The sequence below is a fragment of the Candoia aspera genome, chromosome 2, assembly GCF_035149785.1.
Source record: "Candoia aspera isolate rCanAsp1 chromosome 2, rCanAsp1.hap2, whole genome shotgun sequence".
NCBI classification, from domain to species: domain Eukaryota; kingdom Metazoa; phylum Chordata; class Lepidosauria; order Squamata; family Boidae; genus Candoia; species Candoia aspera.
In genome coordinates, this window is record NC_086154.1 from 30147997 (window position 1) to 30166573 (window position 18577).

The 18577-nt window shown below is 36.5% G+C and overlaps 1 protein-coding gene across 9 annotated transcripts in view; it reads right to left on the bottom strand.

The window, feature by feature from the left end:
* FOXP1 (forkhead box P1) overlaps window positions 1-18577 on the bottom strand; it is a 557404-nt gene that overhangs the window by 118435 nt on the left and 420392 nt on the right. The window contains exon 1 of one of the 9 annotated variants that reach the window (XM_063291591.1): window positions 426-527. The exons of 7 other annotated variants lie outside the window; for them this stretch is intronic. The gene's annotated coding sequence lies outside the window, so the exon portion shown is untranslated. Of the gene's footprint in view, window positions 1-56; window positions 104-425; window positions 528-18577 lie in introns of those variants that run through there. One more of the 9 variants, XM_063291590.1, reaches the window with a different exon arrangement.

Sequence of the window (18577 nt, forward strand, 5' to 3'; positions counted from 1 at the left end):
CTACATCACCAAACAGCATTCTTTTAAATGCAATATTTACTTAGTTTTATACTTACTACAAGTAAAGACAAAGAAGAAATGTATTCATGCACTGCTCACACTTTTTAAAAGGCTGCTCTCAAATCTTCCCTTAAAGTTCTTGAAAAGAAGACATAGGCCTACATAATGTAAATAGTTTTGTTAACGGTCTGTCTCTCAGCTTCTTTGTAAAACTCTTGACTGAGAAGAGGGAATAAGAGAGTTCAAAAAGCTTCAACTGAAAGAAAGAAAGAGAGAAAGAAAGAAAGAAAGAGGGAAAGAAAGAAGGAAAGAGGGAAAGAGGAGGGAAGGAAGTTGAATAAACACCCTATTTTGTCTATACAAAATTAAAGATCAATGCACTGTATTATTTGAAACAAATAATAAAATCAATCATATTGACAAACCTGACAAACTCCATTTAGCTGCCACCACAAACACAGTGCTGGGCCATGAAGCTCTATTAAGGCTTGCTGTACAGTCTTCAGGTTACAGACAGATTGCACACACAAGGGTGCTCCTGGGCTGACAAGATGCAAACTACCCAATCAGCCACGCCCTTCTCCACCAATCACAACCAGCCTCTAAACATAATCAGTTCAAACACCCCTACACAATGGGCCTCTCCAATCTCTCTCTCTCTCTCTCTTTCTGAAGGCAGGTGAAATAATGCTTTTGTGAAATAACGCTTTTGTCTCTAAAGCAACTACAATTAAGTGCTGTTAACCCTGTGACCCAACCGTGTCTGTTTCTGCGCTTTAAAAAGCATGGCAAAGAGCATATGCTTACTCTGTCCCTGCAAAGATCACTTCCAAACTATTTTTTTTCCCCTTAAGGAAACCAAAACCAACCCCAACTACACTGACTAACAGATCTTCTGGAAATCTCACTGTGAAAGAGCTATCTATTCAGCAGAGCCTATGCGACCGTGCGGAGCAGCAGCGAGCGCAACCTTTCACAGCAATCAGCTTTAAAAAGCAAATAGGCCAAAAAGGAACAATTGTACTTAAGGAGGGGGTGCATTTTTTAAAACCTCATTTGAAAACCAGGTGGTTTTTCTTTTTTTTTAATGGGGAGGTAGCTTTTATATCTCTTCAGCAAAAAATGTTGCTTTTATTATTTTGCACTTCAAATACTTCTGTCTAGCACAGATTATTCATGGCACAATCCGGCATAAATCATACAAACATATACAAATAAGTATTCAACAGGAGTTTGTACAAATTATATGTGTGGCTGGCCTATGCAGAGAATTACCACCCACCTCTTCCAAACAAAGCAAAAGGAAATGAATCACGTACCGGGGAATGATAAGATGTTAAAATTTATCACAACCACAGATGAATCTACTACATCCCTCTGATCAATGTTTTCCAAATAAGGATTTTTATCAGCCTTGTTCTTAAGGCTGCAAACAAATACTTCTGAACTTAGTAGCTTCCGCGCAAACATTTGGACAGTGCTGGGACCTTTCCACTATCAGATTTGATGGTTCTGTGCAATTAATGCAGAACAATCACTCAAGGTGTCAAACGGTCAAATAGAAAGAAATACCACTTTCTCTTAAGCATCAGTGCTCCCCCCCAAAAAAATACTGAGGCATTTTTATTTATTTACTTATTGACTGAAGCTTAGCCAGATACGTTTGAAAAATGTGGCTTGATATTTTAATATTATAAATAATATATAACATTATAAATATTACAAATAAAATTAATCTGTCTTTATTTTTTCTTCAGTTGGACACAGTTGAAATACTTCAGTTATTTTACCTGTACCTAACTACTGTAAACAAAAGGTTTGGCAAACACAAACATACACTGTGTGCAAGAAACATGAATCCAAAATAACAGTTGTCCTACTTGGGGGGGGGGGCGGGGGAGGCTCAGAAGACAAAGGATCCAGCTCACCGATAACCTGTAATCTGATGTTAAACCAGATGTGATATGGACTGCCTCCCATAGCTCAAAGTGTTTTCTGTTAGATAACAAATTAATGAAATGTTTTGTACAGGTCACTAAAAATTTGACCCCTACTTTATGAATATTTAACAATGGACTACAGACATCTTATGTGAGATCCTAAATCTGCCAAAAGCATCATCCCTGAATGAAAAAGATTCTTGCTCTTAAATCAATGGCTGAAGTAGAGGAACAAATCTACATATCAAGGACATGGATCCAACTGTGAATTGTGAATATTACAGGGCATGTTTTGTAATTGACACATATTATGTAAACAAAAATAATCCAAAAACTGTGTGGGTTGAAAGAAACAATAATATAATGTTGTTTTATATCCTCAGAGGTTGCACATGTCTGAGTATCTGAAACTGCTGAGAAGGGAAAGGGAGGGGAAATGGAGGCTATTTAGTTAAGGCTTTGCACAATTTTTCCCACTTGCAGTTCCCTTTTTGCCTCTTCTGTGCAAGCTGTGTCTCTCATATTCACGATCACATAACTGCCTTGTGGCAAACAGGCCAGCTACCTGCATTTTAAAATATGGTTTATATAGTATTCTCCATGGCAAAGTGCTTTGCTACTCTCTATCTCTTTCATCCTCCCTAGATCGTTATGTGAGTAGTCCCCTCCGACTGGGAACTAGTGGGTTGACAGGGAATGCAATTCAAATTTCAGGAAGCTAAAATGGATACAAATGTAGCCAAATACACCCCAATTCCAAGAACAGAATAAACTACAGAAGATTGCTTATACATTTAGTCCTGTATGCACAGTGCATCCGTGGCATTTATTCACTGGTTTGGGGAAAGGCACTACGTACCTCTTAGCCCAGCCTGTCCTACAAGATTGTTGTGAGGTAAGAGTGGATATATATATATATATATATATATATATATATATATATATATATACATACATACATACATACGTATGTCTGTCTGTCTGTCTGTCTGTCTGTCTGTCTGTCTGATGCAGACTTACCCAAAGATATATAGTTAGGTCAGGTCAACATATATCCCCTGCAAATCAGACCTATTTGACACACAGCTGAGAGAGAATATGGGATCCAAGGTAGTAACAGACAAGCCACATGTACATGGATTGTTCATGGAAATTCCTTCTCTGAACACTTTATCTTTGGACTTAGGGATTTTTTTTAGTGAGCTACAACATTTTATTTATTTATTTGATTTTTACACAACTAGTAGCAATCCTCTTCATCTCTATTACAGAATCCAATTTTTATAAAAAAACACTATTTTATAATACTGTTATGACATACAAGGCAACGTCTCCTTTGAGCCAAAATTTATCTCCTGGAAACTTCATGGATGTGTCTTGGCAATGTGGAAATGGCTTGTCACTGCTTTTTCCTGGGATTTTTCTCTTTTTTTCCACCAATTTCCCAACCTACCCTATGGCCCTGGGACTTCCTAGTAGTTTCCCATCCAGGAATTAACTGTTGTCTTTCAAAGAATAGTCAAGGTTGGCAGGATAATGCCACCAAGCTGAGCAGGTGGTTATAGTGGGAATTTGCCAAATATATTCCAGAATATCATCCTGCGGTAGAGTAAGGACTTCTTTATTTCAACTGACCAGGGATGATGAATATGCTGGAGAGGTGGGAGTGGGGGAAACAAATGGACTTTTTTTATTTTGACTGTTTTCCAGACTTTGTAATGTGATAAACAGAATATAAATTTCCTTGTTTTTTAGGTTACTCTTTTTCCTTATCTCAAGTTTTCTGATTTCACAGAATCCCAGATCTAAATACATCAAGTGGGTTCCTCTTGTGCCAATAATTTCACATTGCAAACTAGTATGATGCCAGTATCCTAACAATATCAGTCTTAAATGTTTTTATTTATTTATTTGATTGATTGATTGGCTGATTTGATTTGATTTAGATGACTCTGGGGCATTAATATGGGAGTATGTGGAGTAACCCCAAAATACTGAAATAATTACTGGGATTGTCTTGTAACTAAACAGCAATTCTGCATTGAATAAAAATTCCAATAATTTCTGATTCTAGATGACTCTGAGTGGCTTACAATTAAAATGGAGAGAATCGTAAGAAAAAAGAGCAGTGCATGTCCAGGAAACATACGATATAACAAAAACATCTGACAAGGGCTTAACACCCACGGTAGGTTTTCAAAGCCAGGTTTTCAAAGAAGGTTGGAATGTCATCATAGTGGGAGCCATTTGAATCTCTGCTCCTAATTAGCATTAATAGTTATTTTCTTATCTGGGACAGAATTGTTATTATCTTGACTTTTGTAATTTCCACTTCCATTAGCTTTCAACAAGGTTGCTCTGTTACTTCTTGTCGGTCTTTTGTTTTACAAGTCAGTTAGGGCCTACTGTGGGGCAGATCCATATAGGGAGAAGGCCCTATCTAAATTATGAGTCAGTAGTTGAAATTATTGGAATTTTTATTCAATGCAGAATTACTGTTTAGTTACAAGACAATCCCAGTAATTATTTCAGTATTTTGGGGTTACTCCACATACTCCCATATTAATGGCCCATTGATTTCAATGGAGAAAAAGAAATGAAGGAAAAAATATCCATTGATATGCTATACAACGAGAAGGGAGATCTGAAATGAACAATCTACTCCAGCCCTTTCAGAGTTTTCACAGTTTCTAACACTTGCCTGTGCACAAGAATTACTAAGATGCATAACACAGAAACTTTTTTTAACATGTTGACAAAAACTGAGATACCAATTTTTCTCTCAGCTCCTTAACAGCTTACTTTGTCTAAAAATGTCAGATATTCAGAGCTTTAAAACCTTGGCAGTGAATTTTACAGTGAACAGTTAACAATCTAGTGAACCTTGTGATGATGTAGATAGGAAGCTTCTGGAAGATGTTGGAAATTCTTTGGAAAGCACAGATTTAGCAGAATGGTACTACTGCATTCTATGGCAATGTACCATTAAGTTCCAGCTACTGAAAAGAGGGAATAGAGACTACCAATTTCTGTAAGTTTCCTTGTGAACTACCTAGAAGCTTGACCAACAAAGGAAATAGTGTGCTGCATGATAATGACAAATTATTGTATTTATCTGAAAGAAAGATGGAGCAGAACATAGACAGCTCTCCCCCAAAGATAGAGAAAAAAACTCATCTGCCTCCATTACCATATTTTCAGACAATCTAGACAATCCTCCTGATAATAAAGGCAAATTATTGTGAAAAGCTCTTCCAATTAAAAACAATATTTGTTTTCATGGCTAAAGATATTTAAGGAATGACTGTGTGATACAACACACCCAAAGCCATTTACATTTTGGTAAAAAATGTTAAGTATAAATAACTTAATTTATAAAATGATGTTCAAACATACTTGTATCACTCTACATTTAAGAGATAATTCTCATTTCTACAATTTCTACTGTAAAATGAATTTCTTTTCAGTTATAGTTTTTTCATGTTATCTGTAAGAGGAATTGCCGGATCTATTTTTATTGCTTGAATTATTGTAACCTGCTGTTTTGTCAGTACTATTTACAGGTTTATCCCAATAGAGTATGAAATTAACATTCTCTAAAACCAGATCAGGTAAATATTCATAATGTGGCTCAAGCTCAGCTTCAAGGAGTCCATGTTTTATTGCCAACTGCCTATAATATAATTTATGCCATTTGATTATGCCTTGACATAATCAAAATTCACCAAGGCAATGCATTTGATGGTTACATGAACCATAGTTTCCCATCTTTTCTCTATATTTCTGATGTAGATCTGATTTCAACGTCTTGGTAAGATACTATTATAAGCATTACATTAACTGGAATAAATATAAGAATTATTATTATTAAAGTCTAAAAGTCTAGAATTAAGAGATAATAAATCATATGAAAGACATTTTAGAAGATTAGGGTGAACAATTTGGTCTCCTTTTATATCTTTCACTGCAATTCAAAACAAAAACAAAAACAAAAACAGAATAGTATAAATGCCATATGGAATAAAATACACATAAAATATGCAAGCAATATATAAACACATTTATACATTTAATGACAGATGTATAACACCAAATTCCAACTTGGTAATACAAATGGCCTTGGGGACATTCTAAATGTTACGATAATCCACAATTCAACTAATTGGAAGTCTTATTTAAATAGAGATAGACTCACTTGAAATTACACAGGCCTTAATAAATAAATGAGAAGATGAATAAAACAGGTTCACATAATGGGATGTTCCAGTGAACATTCTTCCTATCAGTTAACTGTTGTAATGAAACATGAATATGGTGAATTGATCATCACCTGGTTTATCAATTTGCATCTGCTCGATTTACTTTAACCTTTCAGTAAAAGATGGCAATAAAGATTGTATTAGTGTAAATTTGAATGAAACTACTGTGCTTATCTTTAGAACAACTGAAGAAGATCCTAGGGAGATCCTGAATTGCATGAAACATCCATGGGCAAGAGGAAGAACCTCAACTTTGATTAATTTGATGACAATGAAAGCATTTTCCTCCTTATGTTATTATCTCATCCTGTAGACATCCAATATGTATAACAACTGGTATATTCACAATTATCATAGGAATATAGTTAAACTTTTTGTGGAGTGAATTACAACAGTACTGTGGATGAACAATTTTGTTCTGGTCCTGCAACTTTGAAAGTTTGATGACTTTATTACAGAGTAGCTCAGATGTGCTCATTCCCTATTCCTGTCTATTATGGTTTCACATGTTTTATTCTGATATTTCCCAACACATTTTGCCTTAGGATTTCCATCTGGTTCTGGAAAAAATAATCTAGATGGAGGCTCAACTAGAAACAAGAGGTGGCAAATCTTACTGTTTCTGCCATTGTCTGTTGAGGAAGGACAACAGACAACCCACAGACCAAGAAGAATCACCCTCCATAACCATCCATATTATTATCATTATCATTATTATTATTAAATAAGACAAGGAATTTCATTCTATGGAGTCCTTGGTGCTCTCTGAGCCTTGTTGTTTTCTTGCAGACGTTTCATTGCCAGACTAGGCAACATCTTCAGTGTGAAGATACCCTCTCAACTTTATTAAAAAGTGCCTCACCACCCAACCCACTACAACCCAACCAACAGAAGCTATGAAAAGGATAACACTGCCATACATCAGAAACATCTCAGAAACTAGCAACAGTCTGTTACAACCGCATGGCATCACTGCAGCACATAAACCAACTAAAACTCTTCAAAACATACTAAGTAACCCAAAAGACCCAATAGCCCAAGAAGCAAAAAACAGGAGTTATTTACAACATACAGTGCAAAGACTGTAACAGCCACTATGTAGGACAGACAGGCAGAAGACTAGCAGAGCGCATCCATGAACACCAACTAGCAGTCAGAAGACACGATGAGAAGTCCTTAATCTCACAACACATGGACAGACTCAACCATAGTTTCAACCAGGAAACTGTGAGCATCCTAAACCAAGCCAAATCCAAAAACGCCAAAGAATTCCTGGAAGCCTGGCACTCAGACAGAGCAGCCATCAACAGACACATAGAGGTAAACAACATTTACAGACCATTCAAAAGAGACAACAGAAAAGCTAAAAGACCAGTACACTCCCTTGCCAGCAATCAACACCCAGATATGCAAAAATCAACACTAGGATTAACACCAGATGAACCATCAAACAGCACAATACACCCTAATCAAGGAACTATTAACTCAGGCAATCAACCAAGCAGCAAACAAGAGCCCAATCAAAGAACTCCCAAGGAGAGAACAACACCCCCATCAACACAAGCAGGGCAAGCCACTGTATATAAACAGAGACCAAGACCCTCTCCCTCTTCGCACTGAAGATGTTGCCTAGTCTGGCAATGAAACGTCTGCAAGAAAACAACAAGGCTCAAAGAGCACCAAGAACTCCACAGTTCAACCCTGAGCTATAAACATTCACTTCGATTAATTTCATTCTAGCAATATGTGTTTTACTGAGGCTACAATTTAGCAACTAACCAATAAGAGGAAGCTTTGAATTGTCCAGAGGAAAAATGACCAAATCTAGAAATGTCACTTCTTCTTAACAAGCCAAGAAATTCATAGCAACATCAGAGGCACATTCAACAAACTTTATTTCTCATAGACTATATCCAGTTAAATCATGTAACTCCTCTACAGGGAGATCAATCTATAATTAAGAAGGATTTAGATCTTGATAAATTCATATGCAGAATGAAAGCCTTGCTGCTATACGAAATATAGATACCCTCCTCTTTTAATCCCTCTTTCTTTTTTGGTACCTGAGAAACTAAATCCCCTGTGTGAGTTTCTAGCTTTGAACCAATAATTGTAGTAATCAAGCAAGAAACCCCAAATTTCTACTAAGATCTTTAATCAATTGGAAACATTGATTTTTCTTTCATTGATTTTTAACCAAATTATTTTCATTTCAGAATCCCTAATAATACCCTAATGTCCATAACAATGAAGGATAGGAAGAGTGACACTTTTGAACTCCCGAGAATACCATGGACAGCCAAGAAAACAAACAAATGGATCACTGAACAAATTAACCCAGAGTTCTCACTCGAGGGACAAATGACCAGGCTCAAATTATCCTACTAAGGACACATTATGCCAAGACCTTGCTCTCTAGAAGAAGCTTTAATGCTGGGAAAGGTGGAAAGAAAGAGAAGAAGAGGATGACCAGCAACAAAGAGGATGGACTCAGTTACAGTGGTCATGGGTACACCATTAGAAGACCTGAAAGACCAGGTTAGGGACAGATTGTCAAGAAGGAAATCTATCTACAGTATGTGGTCACTAAGAGTTGACACTAAGTTGATGGCACATAGTCAGTCAGTCAAGACCTAGAATTTCTTCAGTCTTCCTTCCACTGCAGTATTAGGTAAAAAATTATTTATTTATTATTTCTTTATTAGTCAAATTTAATTACTGCCCATCTCCCCCAGGATGGGAGAAACATGTTTCTGCCTCTTTTGGAGATGTAATATTATCTTGTTTTAAATGAAAAACAGAAACAACAAAAGGGAGCTTAACATCTGACTACTCATTCTACGATACACTGAAGTTATGAAGGTGCTTCCATTGCTGAAAAAGGGTTAATATGAGCTGTATTTGGTTCACAATGTGCATTATTTCTCTCAGTATTCTAGTTCGTTCTTTCTTCATTTATTTAAAAGAATATTTATTTGCTAGATTTCTATGCTACCTTAATTTCCTGAAGAAAAGGTAGCATAGAAGTCTAGCAAATAAGCATCAATATATAAATCTATCATGCATGAACCACAGCTCTTTAAAAGAGATTTATTCTGTCAACCCTTGGCCCCAGAGTATGCCTATGCATGCGAATGGAGCACACTGTGAAATAAAAGGTGGAAGAACAACTGGAGTATCTGTCCCCTTCTGAGCATCTCGGTCCTCGAAAAACAGGAAGTTACATGATTCTTTTTCATGCAATCTGGAAAGGTTTTAAGCCATAATTGACTTTCTAATTACCATTGGTTTTAAAATAGGCATCATGTTTAGTCTATATGGCACTGAGGTAGAAAATAGAATTTCTATGTGCATGTGTAAAATGACTAATTACTTTTGATTAGAAAAGTAACATAGGGATGAGGATTTAGCAAGCAATAACAGGCAAGGATGATGGTTAGATCTTTGTTTCAGGCTACTGAACAAAGAAAAGATGCTGTCTTCTATTCTGGATAACTTGGCCTAGTTCCTCATTGTCACATTAGCATCTCATCAGATGCCAAGTTGTTGAGCTGCATCAACTAGAAACACAGTGCCTGTGGTAAATTTACTATTATGATCAGCAGTTGATTTGTACTTTGCTTGTGGGTTTCATGTGTTGAGATTTATATGAAACTGGCTAGGTAAAATTCTTGATCAACAGCAGCGTTAGAATACTAGCGTTCACCAGGAAAGGTGCCTGTACAGGTAGTCCTCACTTAATGATGGTAATTGGGAGTGGGAATTCCATCACTAAGCAACAAGGTGGTAAAGTGTATCGTCATGTGACTGCACCAATTTATGACAGCAGTTGAGGCAGTCCTAGTTACTGTTGTTAGGCAAATCCTGTGCAGTTGCAGTGTCCTGCGATCTCCATTTGCGACAAGCATTGACTTTGCTTGTCGGAAGCCAACAGTGAAGGTTGCAATGGTGATCACATGACCATGGGACACTGCAGCATCATAACTGCAAGCTGGTTGCCGAGTATCCAAATTGCGATCACATGACTGTGGGGATGCCGCAATGGCCACAACTACAAGGACCTGTTCTAAGGCCCCCTCTTTCAGTGCCATTGTAATTTCAAATGGTCACTGAATGAGTGGTCGTTCAACGAGGACTACCGGCACACCTCGGAGATATTGGAGGTTTGGTTCTAGACCACCACAATAAAGCAAATATTGCAATAAAGTGAGTCACATGATTTTTTTGGTTTCCCAGTGCATATAAAAGTTATGTTTACACTATATTGTAGTCTACTAAGTATGCAATAGCATCATGTCTAAAAAATATCCATACCTTAATTAAAAAAAATACTTTATTGATGAAAAATGATGAAAAAAAAAATCAGCCGAGCCTCTTGCTGTTGGAAAAATGGTGCCAACAGACTTGCTCAATGCAGAGTTGCCACAAACCTTCAATTTGTAAAAATGTGAAGTGCAGTAAAATGAGATATGCCTGTATCTGTATTCTTCTTTTCTTTTAGTAGGGTATTGGAGAAGCTTGCCATTGTTTAAGGGCTTGTGGCCAATAGGTCACCTTTTTTCCTTTACATTATGTTATTACATTGCATTACATTTCCTTTACATTACATTATGTACTTCTTTCTTCCTGTGTGGGAGGGACGCTAATGCTACTTGTTGACTATGGAAGCTATTTTTTTAATATAATTTTATTAAGAATTTTGATTACGATAGCAATATCTAATACAAACTAAACCTAAAAAGAGAGAATAGAAAGAAAAGATAAAAGGTGCAAGGACAAAAAAGAAAGAGAAGAAAAAATAATATAATAAAGAAAAAGAAATATATGAAGTGACTTCCAACCTTGATCACAAGAAGTATAAGCAAATTTGGTGACTCTTCACCCCCTCGAAGGTTACAAATATTTATCTTTTCAACCCATATCCCATCCTTTATTTATTTGTCAAATATCTCTGCCTCTTTTGGAGATGTAATATTATTCAAGTGAGTGGGACAAACTTCAAATTCAGCACAAGGTTCTGAGTAAGTTCCACTTTTACTATATCTCAGTGAAAGAGATCAGAGATGTGAACTTGCAAGATTTTCTTAAAAGGACAGTGGATCATAAGAGGATCCAGTCCAGCCCAATACTGACATTACACAGATAGATCATAGCATCAGAAGGCAAAGAAAGCATGTACAGCCAAATCCTTGATAAGCAAAAGTTTTAATAGAGTTGTATTTGTTGGTTATCTTACAAAGGACAATCTCAAACCACTACAGTGACAAATAAGCAAAGAATGATAATCTGCAAAATAATTTTAGATCTAAGAATTTTCTGTAGAGTAACATTGCATTAGTACTTTCAAATGGCAGTATCTTTTTTATTGATCTGAGCCTTCTTTAATTGATGGTTTTCATTTCTGATGTACAAACCACAAGAAACCCCATAAAGAATAATGCTGTCTGTTCTTCTTAAAAGAAACCAATTGTAAAGTTGTGATATAAGAATTACCTTGTTACCTATCTATTAAACTGGTTCCTATAGTTATCACATCACACTAATATACTATTCCCTATTAATTTTATTTGCATACACATTAAAATGAAGATGTCTTTAAAATAAAAGTGGCAGGAGTCGTTATGTATGTTTGACATACATTTTGGCCTAAATATGCCATCCCCCCCCCCCCATACTGCACCCTGGTTTATATTTCTTTTAATTTAATGCAACATTTTTGTAATAGTAATATTACCGGTTAATTTATATATGCACAGCAGGAAGTGTCAACATTCAGGTGAATGATGAAGATAATAGTCAGAAGAGCTCTGGAAGAAGCTTCAGAAAAATTATTGTTTTTCTCAAATCATGCAGTTATTAATTATGAATGAAATAAACACTATTTTATATATAATTGCATCTGACGTGTTCTTATAAATAACTACCAGAATATTTCTGCCCTATGTTTTATATTTGATTGATCTTAATTATCTGCTTTCTTCTTGCCTAATAAATGGTAATTTTACTTTTCATGAGAAAGAAAAATGTTATTGATGAGTTTTTATATCGGAAGTTCTGATCCAATGGGATGCGAACAGAAAATTGTTCCATGCAGGCTTGAATAGAATACGTTCAGTTATGTGATGTAACAGAAAAGTGATTCTATATTCTAGTGACTTAGGTAAAATATTAGAAATGTGCCCTGTAAATGCAACTTCTTTATAGTATCTCATCCGTCCCACAACCATGTGTCGGTTGAAGCTTTGGTAAAACATTTCTCCTTTACATAAAGGGATATGGGGATGTTGTGAATTTTGTCTGTTTATTTTACAGTGGCAGAATTATACTGAACTTTCTTTGTGTTCAATTCTACCAGATTTTCTGTGAGCCATTAAAAAAAGGCTGCTGGGAAGAAAAGAAAGAAAGGAAAAGGAAAAAAAAAAGAGTTTGAGTATGCTTTGAATGCAGGTAACTTACTTACCCCTTTAGATCATCGTAACTCTGAGTACAGAGATCTATTAAACCTGCACCCTTCATTACACTCCACCCTGGTGCATCTGGTCAACAAAGAGGCACTAGGCTACTCTTACAATGTACCAATGTACCTTAGTTTGTGGAAGTGTTTCCCACACCCCAGCAAGAACAAACAAAACATATGTATTTATTTTCCTAATGGATTTTCTTAGCACCTTTCAAGACCCATAGTATTCTCAGCTGAACTTACAGAATAAAATATAAATATGACCACTGTGTGTATGTGTGTATGCTCCTATGTATAAAATCCATTATTAGTAAATCAGTTAAAACAAGCTAAACACAACAAAGTAGTTAAAAGGCAACGAAAACAAATCCATTTAAAAGTCACAGATGGTGTCAGCCATACATTTCAGTGCATGGGCCTTATGGTAATTCATTAATGAAGTCTTTCCCAACTGGTGTCTTTCAGATGTGTGGATTTCAAATGCTAGAACGTTCACCAGTGGTCCTGGCAGGAAATCCTGCATGCTGAAGTCCATACATCTAGAGGCCCTCACTCAGCGAAAGAATGCATTAAGTCACATATACCTGAGGCTTGATTTGCATTCTCGTGTTAGAGATAACAAAATAAAATTTTAAAAAAAAACAACTCTTGTAGCTGCTAATATTATATATTTGTAAGAAGATGACATTTTCACCCCAAATACCTGTGAATTGTGGGGTCATCTTATATTCATCAAAAAGAACAAATGACCTTTTGAAAAGAAGCCTTCTCCCCCTTGCTTTTCTTCCCTGTTCCTTTTCCCTCTTCTTTCCCTCATCAAAGGGCTGGGGGCGTAGTGGGTTTTATATTTTAGGTTTCATTTCTGTAAGCCGCCTGGAGTCACTGGGAGTGAGTTGGACAGCCAAATGAATAAATCACATCTCCATTTGGTTTTGTTCCTCCCTTTCTCTTCCCTTCCCAGTGCTGTTCTTGCATTTATTCCATTGCCATTTAAAAAAAAAAAAAAATCCTTTCTCCTGGAAGAAGGGTGTGTGTGTGCGCATGTCTGTGCACGCATGTGCACCTACATGTTTCTGAGTGAGAATGTGGCTTTAGTGTATTAGAGAGAACACGCAGATGGGGAAATCACTTAATTTTATACATAAAGTATCTTATTTTACAAATGATTATTGTTGATCAGTAGTTGTTAAATTAATATACAATTTTGTTCTGATCCTGTTTTGTTGGCTTCTGGCAAGTACCTATACACACTCATAAACATGAACACACAAATTAAAGTTTAGGCACATACAACAGTCTTTGGGATTGGTTTCAGCTACAACTGCCAACCTCAGACTGGAGAGATAAAAGGAGGGACAAAGCTAAATATTGGGTAGAGTAGAAGCATGTGTGTGTTCTCTTCATTCTTCCTTTGTGAGGTTCAATCTTGCATTCAGGTCATCTTTTTGGATACATAACAGTGTCGATGCTTGCAAAGACTGTCCTGAATTCAAAAGTATTTCATCCAATGGATTTAGTCTGGTGAGAGGAGTACTTCATATAATACCAGATGAATTTCTATAGATCAGTAGGGGTCATTCTGATAACATCAAGCAAAGCAAAACAAACCAGAGACTTGTGTAATCTCCCTACTAATACAAGCTTCTACTCATGGGAAGGGGCACAAAAGGTTAGAGGCAATGCCTCAAGAATGACCTCTGCCATCTATAAACTGTCATGGTGCTTCAGGCATAAAAGCTTATGGGCACAGACCACACCACAGGCAGGAAACGCTGCATTTAGGAACCTTCCACAGCTTGGCCTTCTTCACTTGGCTTTTTTCTTCTGTACAGTATCTCTCAACTCCTGAATAGATTGTGACTCTCCAGAGCTACAAGTACCCTGAATATATTTTTCTAAGATCCCATAGGTAGCCTCACTATTGCCTAACTGCTCATCTTTGTACAGTAGCTGACTACTGTCCTTCTGGGATTCTAGAAGACAGACAGACAACACAATGTCCATGGGCAAAAATGTACATGCAGACTCCACTCATGGAGCCACCTGGCTCTCTGCTTCCACTTGAGTGGGGTTAGATTCTTTCAATTAAAATACATAAATTAATGGGAAGGAGGCATGCTTGCATAGTGAAATGCCAACCTTGAGCATCATTTTTGTTTACAAGAATGCCATTAAGCTCTATACTGGCAGTTTTAGAAAATGAATAACACAGCTAGCTGTAACCCAGTATTGTACTGGGTTAATATTTTTGTTTTATGCCAATATTTTGTTTAATGCCAAGAAAAACAAAAACAGAAAACAAATAAAAAAATAAACAAGTAAGCTGGGACGATGAACAGTATCCTGTTTTTGTTTTCTGATGCCTGGCTTTGATCATGATTTTGTGAATTGGTAAGTCTCCTCTCCCCTCATGACAGCCATTTTAAGAAAGCACTGCAATTCCAAATGTATCATGAGCCCCAGAAGGTTGCTTCTACTTTGAAATGTGCCCACCAAAGCAGAGTGTAATGAAGTCTGCCCCAGCCATTATTTCTCATTTTCCTCCACTTTCTAAGATCTGCAAACTATTTCACATCTTAATTTCTCAAAGATAGAAATTAGGAATTCTTCCAGTATTCCTGAGAACTATCTAGCTGGAAAGTCAGATCCATCCATCCATCCATCCATCCAATTTATATAGCCACCCATTTCACCAGAAGTGACTCTGGGCGGCATACAACAATCAAATAAAAACACAATATAAAAACAATCATTATAAAAACAATCATCATAAAAATATAGACAATCATATTAAAAATTTAAAAGATCATTAAAAGAAATAGAACATAGAAACCAGAAATGGAGAGAGAAGTATAGCAATCGTGTATCACCCACAATTCCCCCTAAATTCAAAAGAAAGGCTGTGTCAAAAGATGTACAGAGTGCTCCTTTATGGCTGGGATATCAACATGGGCACCAAAGACCTCTGTTGTAAAAATTGCACTTCCCCATAACCTTAAATCATGACATATATGAACACTACAGTATGTGACATGAAAAAAACAAAGAAAACTTCCTCTTGGCTCAAAAGCTTTGGGGGGAAAATGAAAACCTGAGCCCCCAGCATGGATGACACAGATACACAGATTTTGCAACTTTGCTTCACCTCCTCCTCTGGCCCTGGGTGCCCTCAGCTGGGGAGTGTAGCTACCCTTATTGTAGCCTCAGAAGCTCAGAAAGCAGTATCTTGCTTCCAGGCTGCCCCAACTCTTCAAAGTAAATAACTAGATTTATGTCAATCCTCAGCAATCTGCAAATGATCATTTAGTACTGCCTGAAGTACAAGGAAAATACTGATAGAGTAGGATCAGAGCTTTTAAGATTAATTCTTTCTGGTGACTATAACTTAGTGGAAAGTGGAAGTGGAAAGTGAAAATGGAAAATCTTGTTTCTGGAAAAATTCAGCTCTGCATGTGCATGAGCAAAATAAATTATGCAAACCGTATCGGGTTATAATACTTAACAAATAATTTCATTCCGTTAGACAAAAACCTCAGTGAAAGACACATCCTGAGATGCCATCCATACTAAGCTAGCTATTATGTTCTAATTGCAACAAGATAAAAAATAATCAATGTCTGAACTGGGAATTATGCCCATGAGTGATTGCAAACTGTGACTGACTTCATACAATACACTAAGCCACAATGTACATGTAGTTTTATTTGGTGTTGGCTTAGTGTATTGTATGAACCCACCCACCTGGGGTTGGTGCAATAATCAACAGAAAAACAAGTCTTGGCTTTACTGAGATGCATAAAGCTAATTGTGATAAAAATGGGAGAGGTAAGTATTTTTAATGTGAATTACCATTCCTAAAATTCTCAAGCCACATCTCATGAGCTGATTACAAGAAACAATAACACGTGTAATCAGGGTTTTCAACATCAGCTGGCAAGTGCAAAATTAAATATCTGTATGTATTGGTTTGGGTGCTGTTTCTTGAATGTTAAGTTTAGAACTAATTAGCAGATTCTGTAGTACATCCTCTTTGCCTTTTAAACACATTTCCAGTCTTGGGAACTAGAAACTTGTTTTTCCTAAAATTATGTCTACACATTGATTGGTTTACCAGAAATCTTAGAGGAAGCCAAATCTCTACGGTATAAATGTGTAAATAGAGGTCCCTGCCCTTCATAGGTGAAAGTGTCTGACAAACGCTGCCATCTACTGGTTGCTTAAATTTACTCAGCTGTCTCATTGAACAAGTGAATGGGAAAAATGTTTTAAGTAATTAACAATAAGTGAAAGGTATAAACGATAGCTGTGTTAAAGAGAGTAAAAAAAATTATCCTGGGAAATATGCAGCCTTTTAATGTAGAAGTATGCATTAGTCTATTATATGGGCTCTCTTGCACACAGCATGGAAGTGCCAAACTATATATATTAGCTTGTCTAGGAGAACAACCTATATAACTGCCAGGCATCTTGCTGTCTTTTCTTGCTCTCCTGGGAATGTATGTCAGCATATTTTCAATAAAACACCTTCTTAGCAGTAATGGGCCACTGTTCTCATTTCAGTGGTCCCCAAGGTTTCCTTATACAGTATATTTTTAGCTGACTTGCAGTTCAAATTCACCCCCAGCATTCAAAAATATGTTAAAACACAGTTATTTTTTTTTAAAAAAAAGCTTCCTCACTTTATAAATGGAAAAAAAGAAAATAAGTATTCTAAATAAAATGGTGATAATTTGATGTTGCTTCATAAATAAATGTTTAATGAAAAAGAGCTGTGAGTTGAGACAAGAGCAATTACACATGATATAGTGGAATGGAGCCACACAGAACACAAATAAAGGGAAGAATTGTTGAAGCAATGTCTTGAGAGTTTAGCATCCCCATAAAAGTTAATGGGTGTCACAGTAACTAAATCCCTATGTACAGTTTTTAAAAAGTGTGTTCCTCTGTGGCTACAGGAGGCAAGCAAATCTACCTTCACAATTGCTGCATTTAGCATTAAGAGAGAACACTGCTGAATTTCTTATCCCAAGGTAACTTAGATTAATCCTATCAACTTTTATTAGACTTGACCAGCGTAACAATTCTGAGGTTAGTTGTGAGGTTCTTCTAATGTCTGTTAACTGTCATCATACCTGCCAAGAGATCCCTGTGGAATAAGATTTCCACAAAAGATAACTCTTGTTTGGCTCTGGATAAGATTGCTTCCTTGCAGTCCTTGTAGCCTTTAAGTCTTCATTTCTGGTGTGGTTACATCTCTCTACTCTGTAAAGCTCAGTGATTTAGTCTTAGGCCTTTTTTGGTGGTGGTGGGGTTGCTGAACATGGAAGAAACTAGCCTTTAATATTAGATCTTCTTCAGTAGGTGATATTCCAGGACATTTCTAAGACTGCAAGAATCCTCTGACATCAACTCTTTAGCTGGGTTTTAGCACTTAATACAGTTGGATTTGCTCATTAACTTTTTAGTCTGTCATGTTTAAAAAACCCAGTTGTGATTAAATTTGCTAGAAAATACTTTGCAAGTTAATATACATAAGTAAAAAATATTGGTTGAAGCTTGCTATCAACGTATCTTTCCTACCTAGAAAAATCTCCCTTTTAATCATTTTACACCTTTAATATGTAATAGTTTGGGAAAGTCCTACAGCATAATTATATATCTTGGCTTGGCAATTTAATAGCTATTCCCTTCATTTACTGATTTCATTTAACTGGTCAATTTACTATTTTACTATGCTGTGCTTACTGGCCTATTTTACAGGATCACAATCTTCATGAAAAAGATGAGCTAGTGGGGAACAGCAGGGGATTCAAGTGTAGCAAACAGCTATCCTTCTAATCCATTCTAGAAGAGAGTTGGTAGGGTGCAAACTTGTCTAGGGAGGAGGAGGAGGAAGCTTAAATGTGGAGAATTCTGCA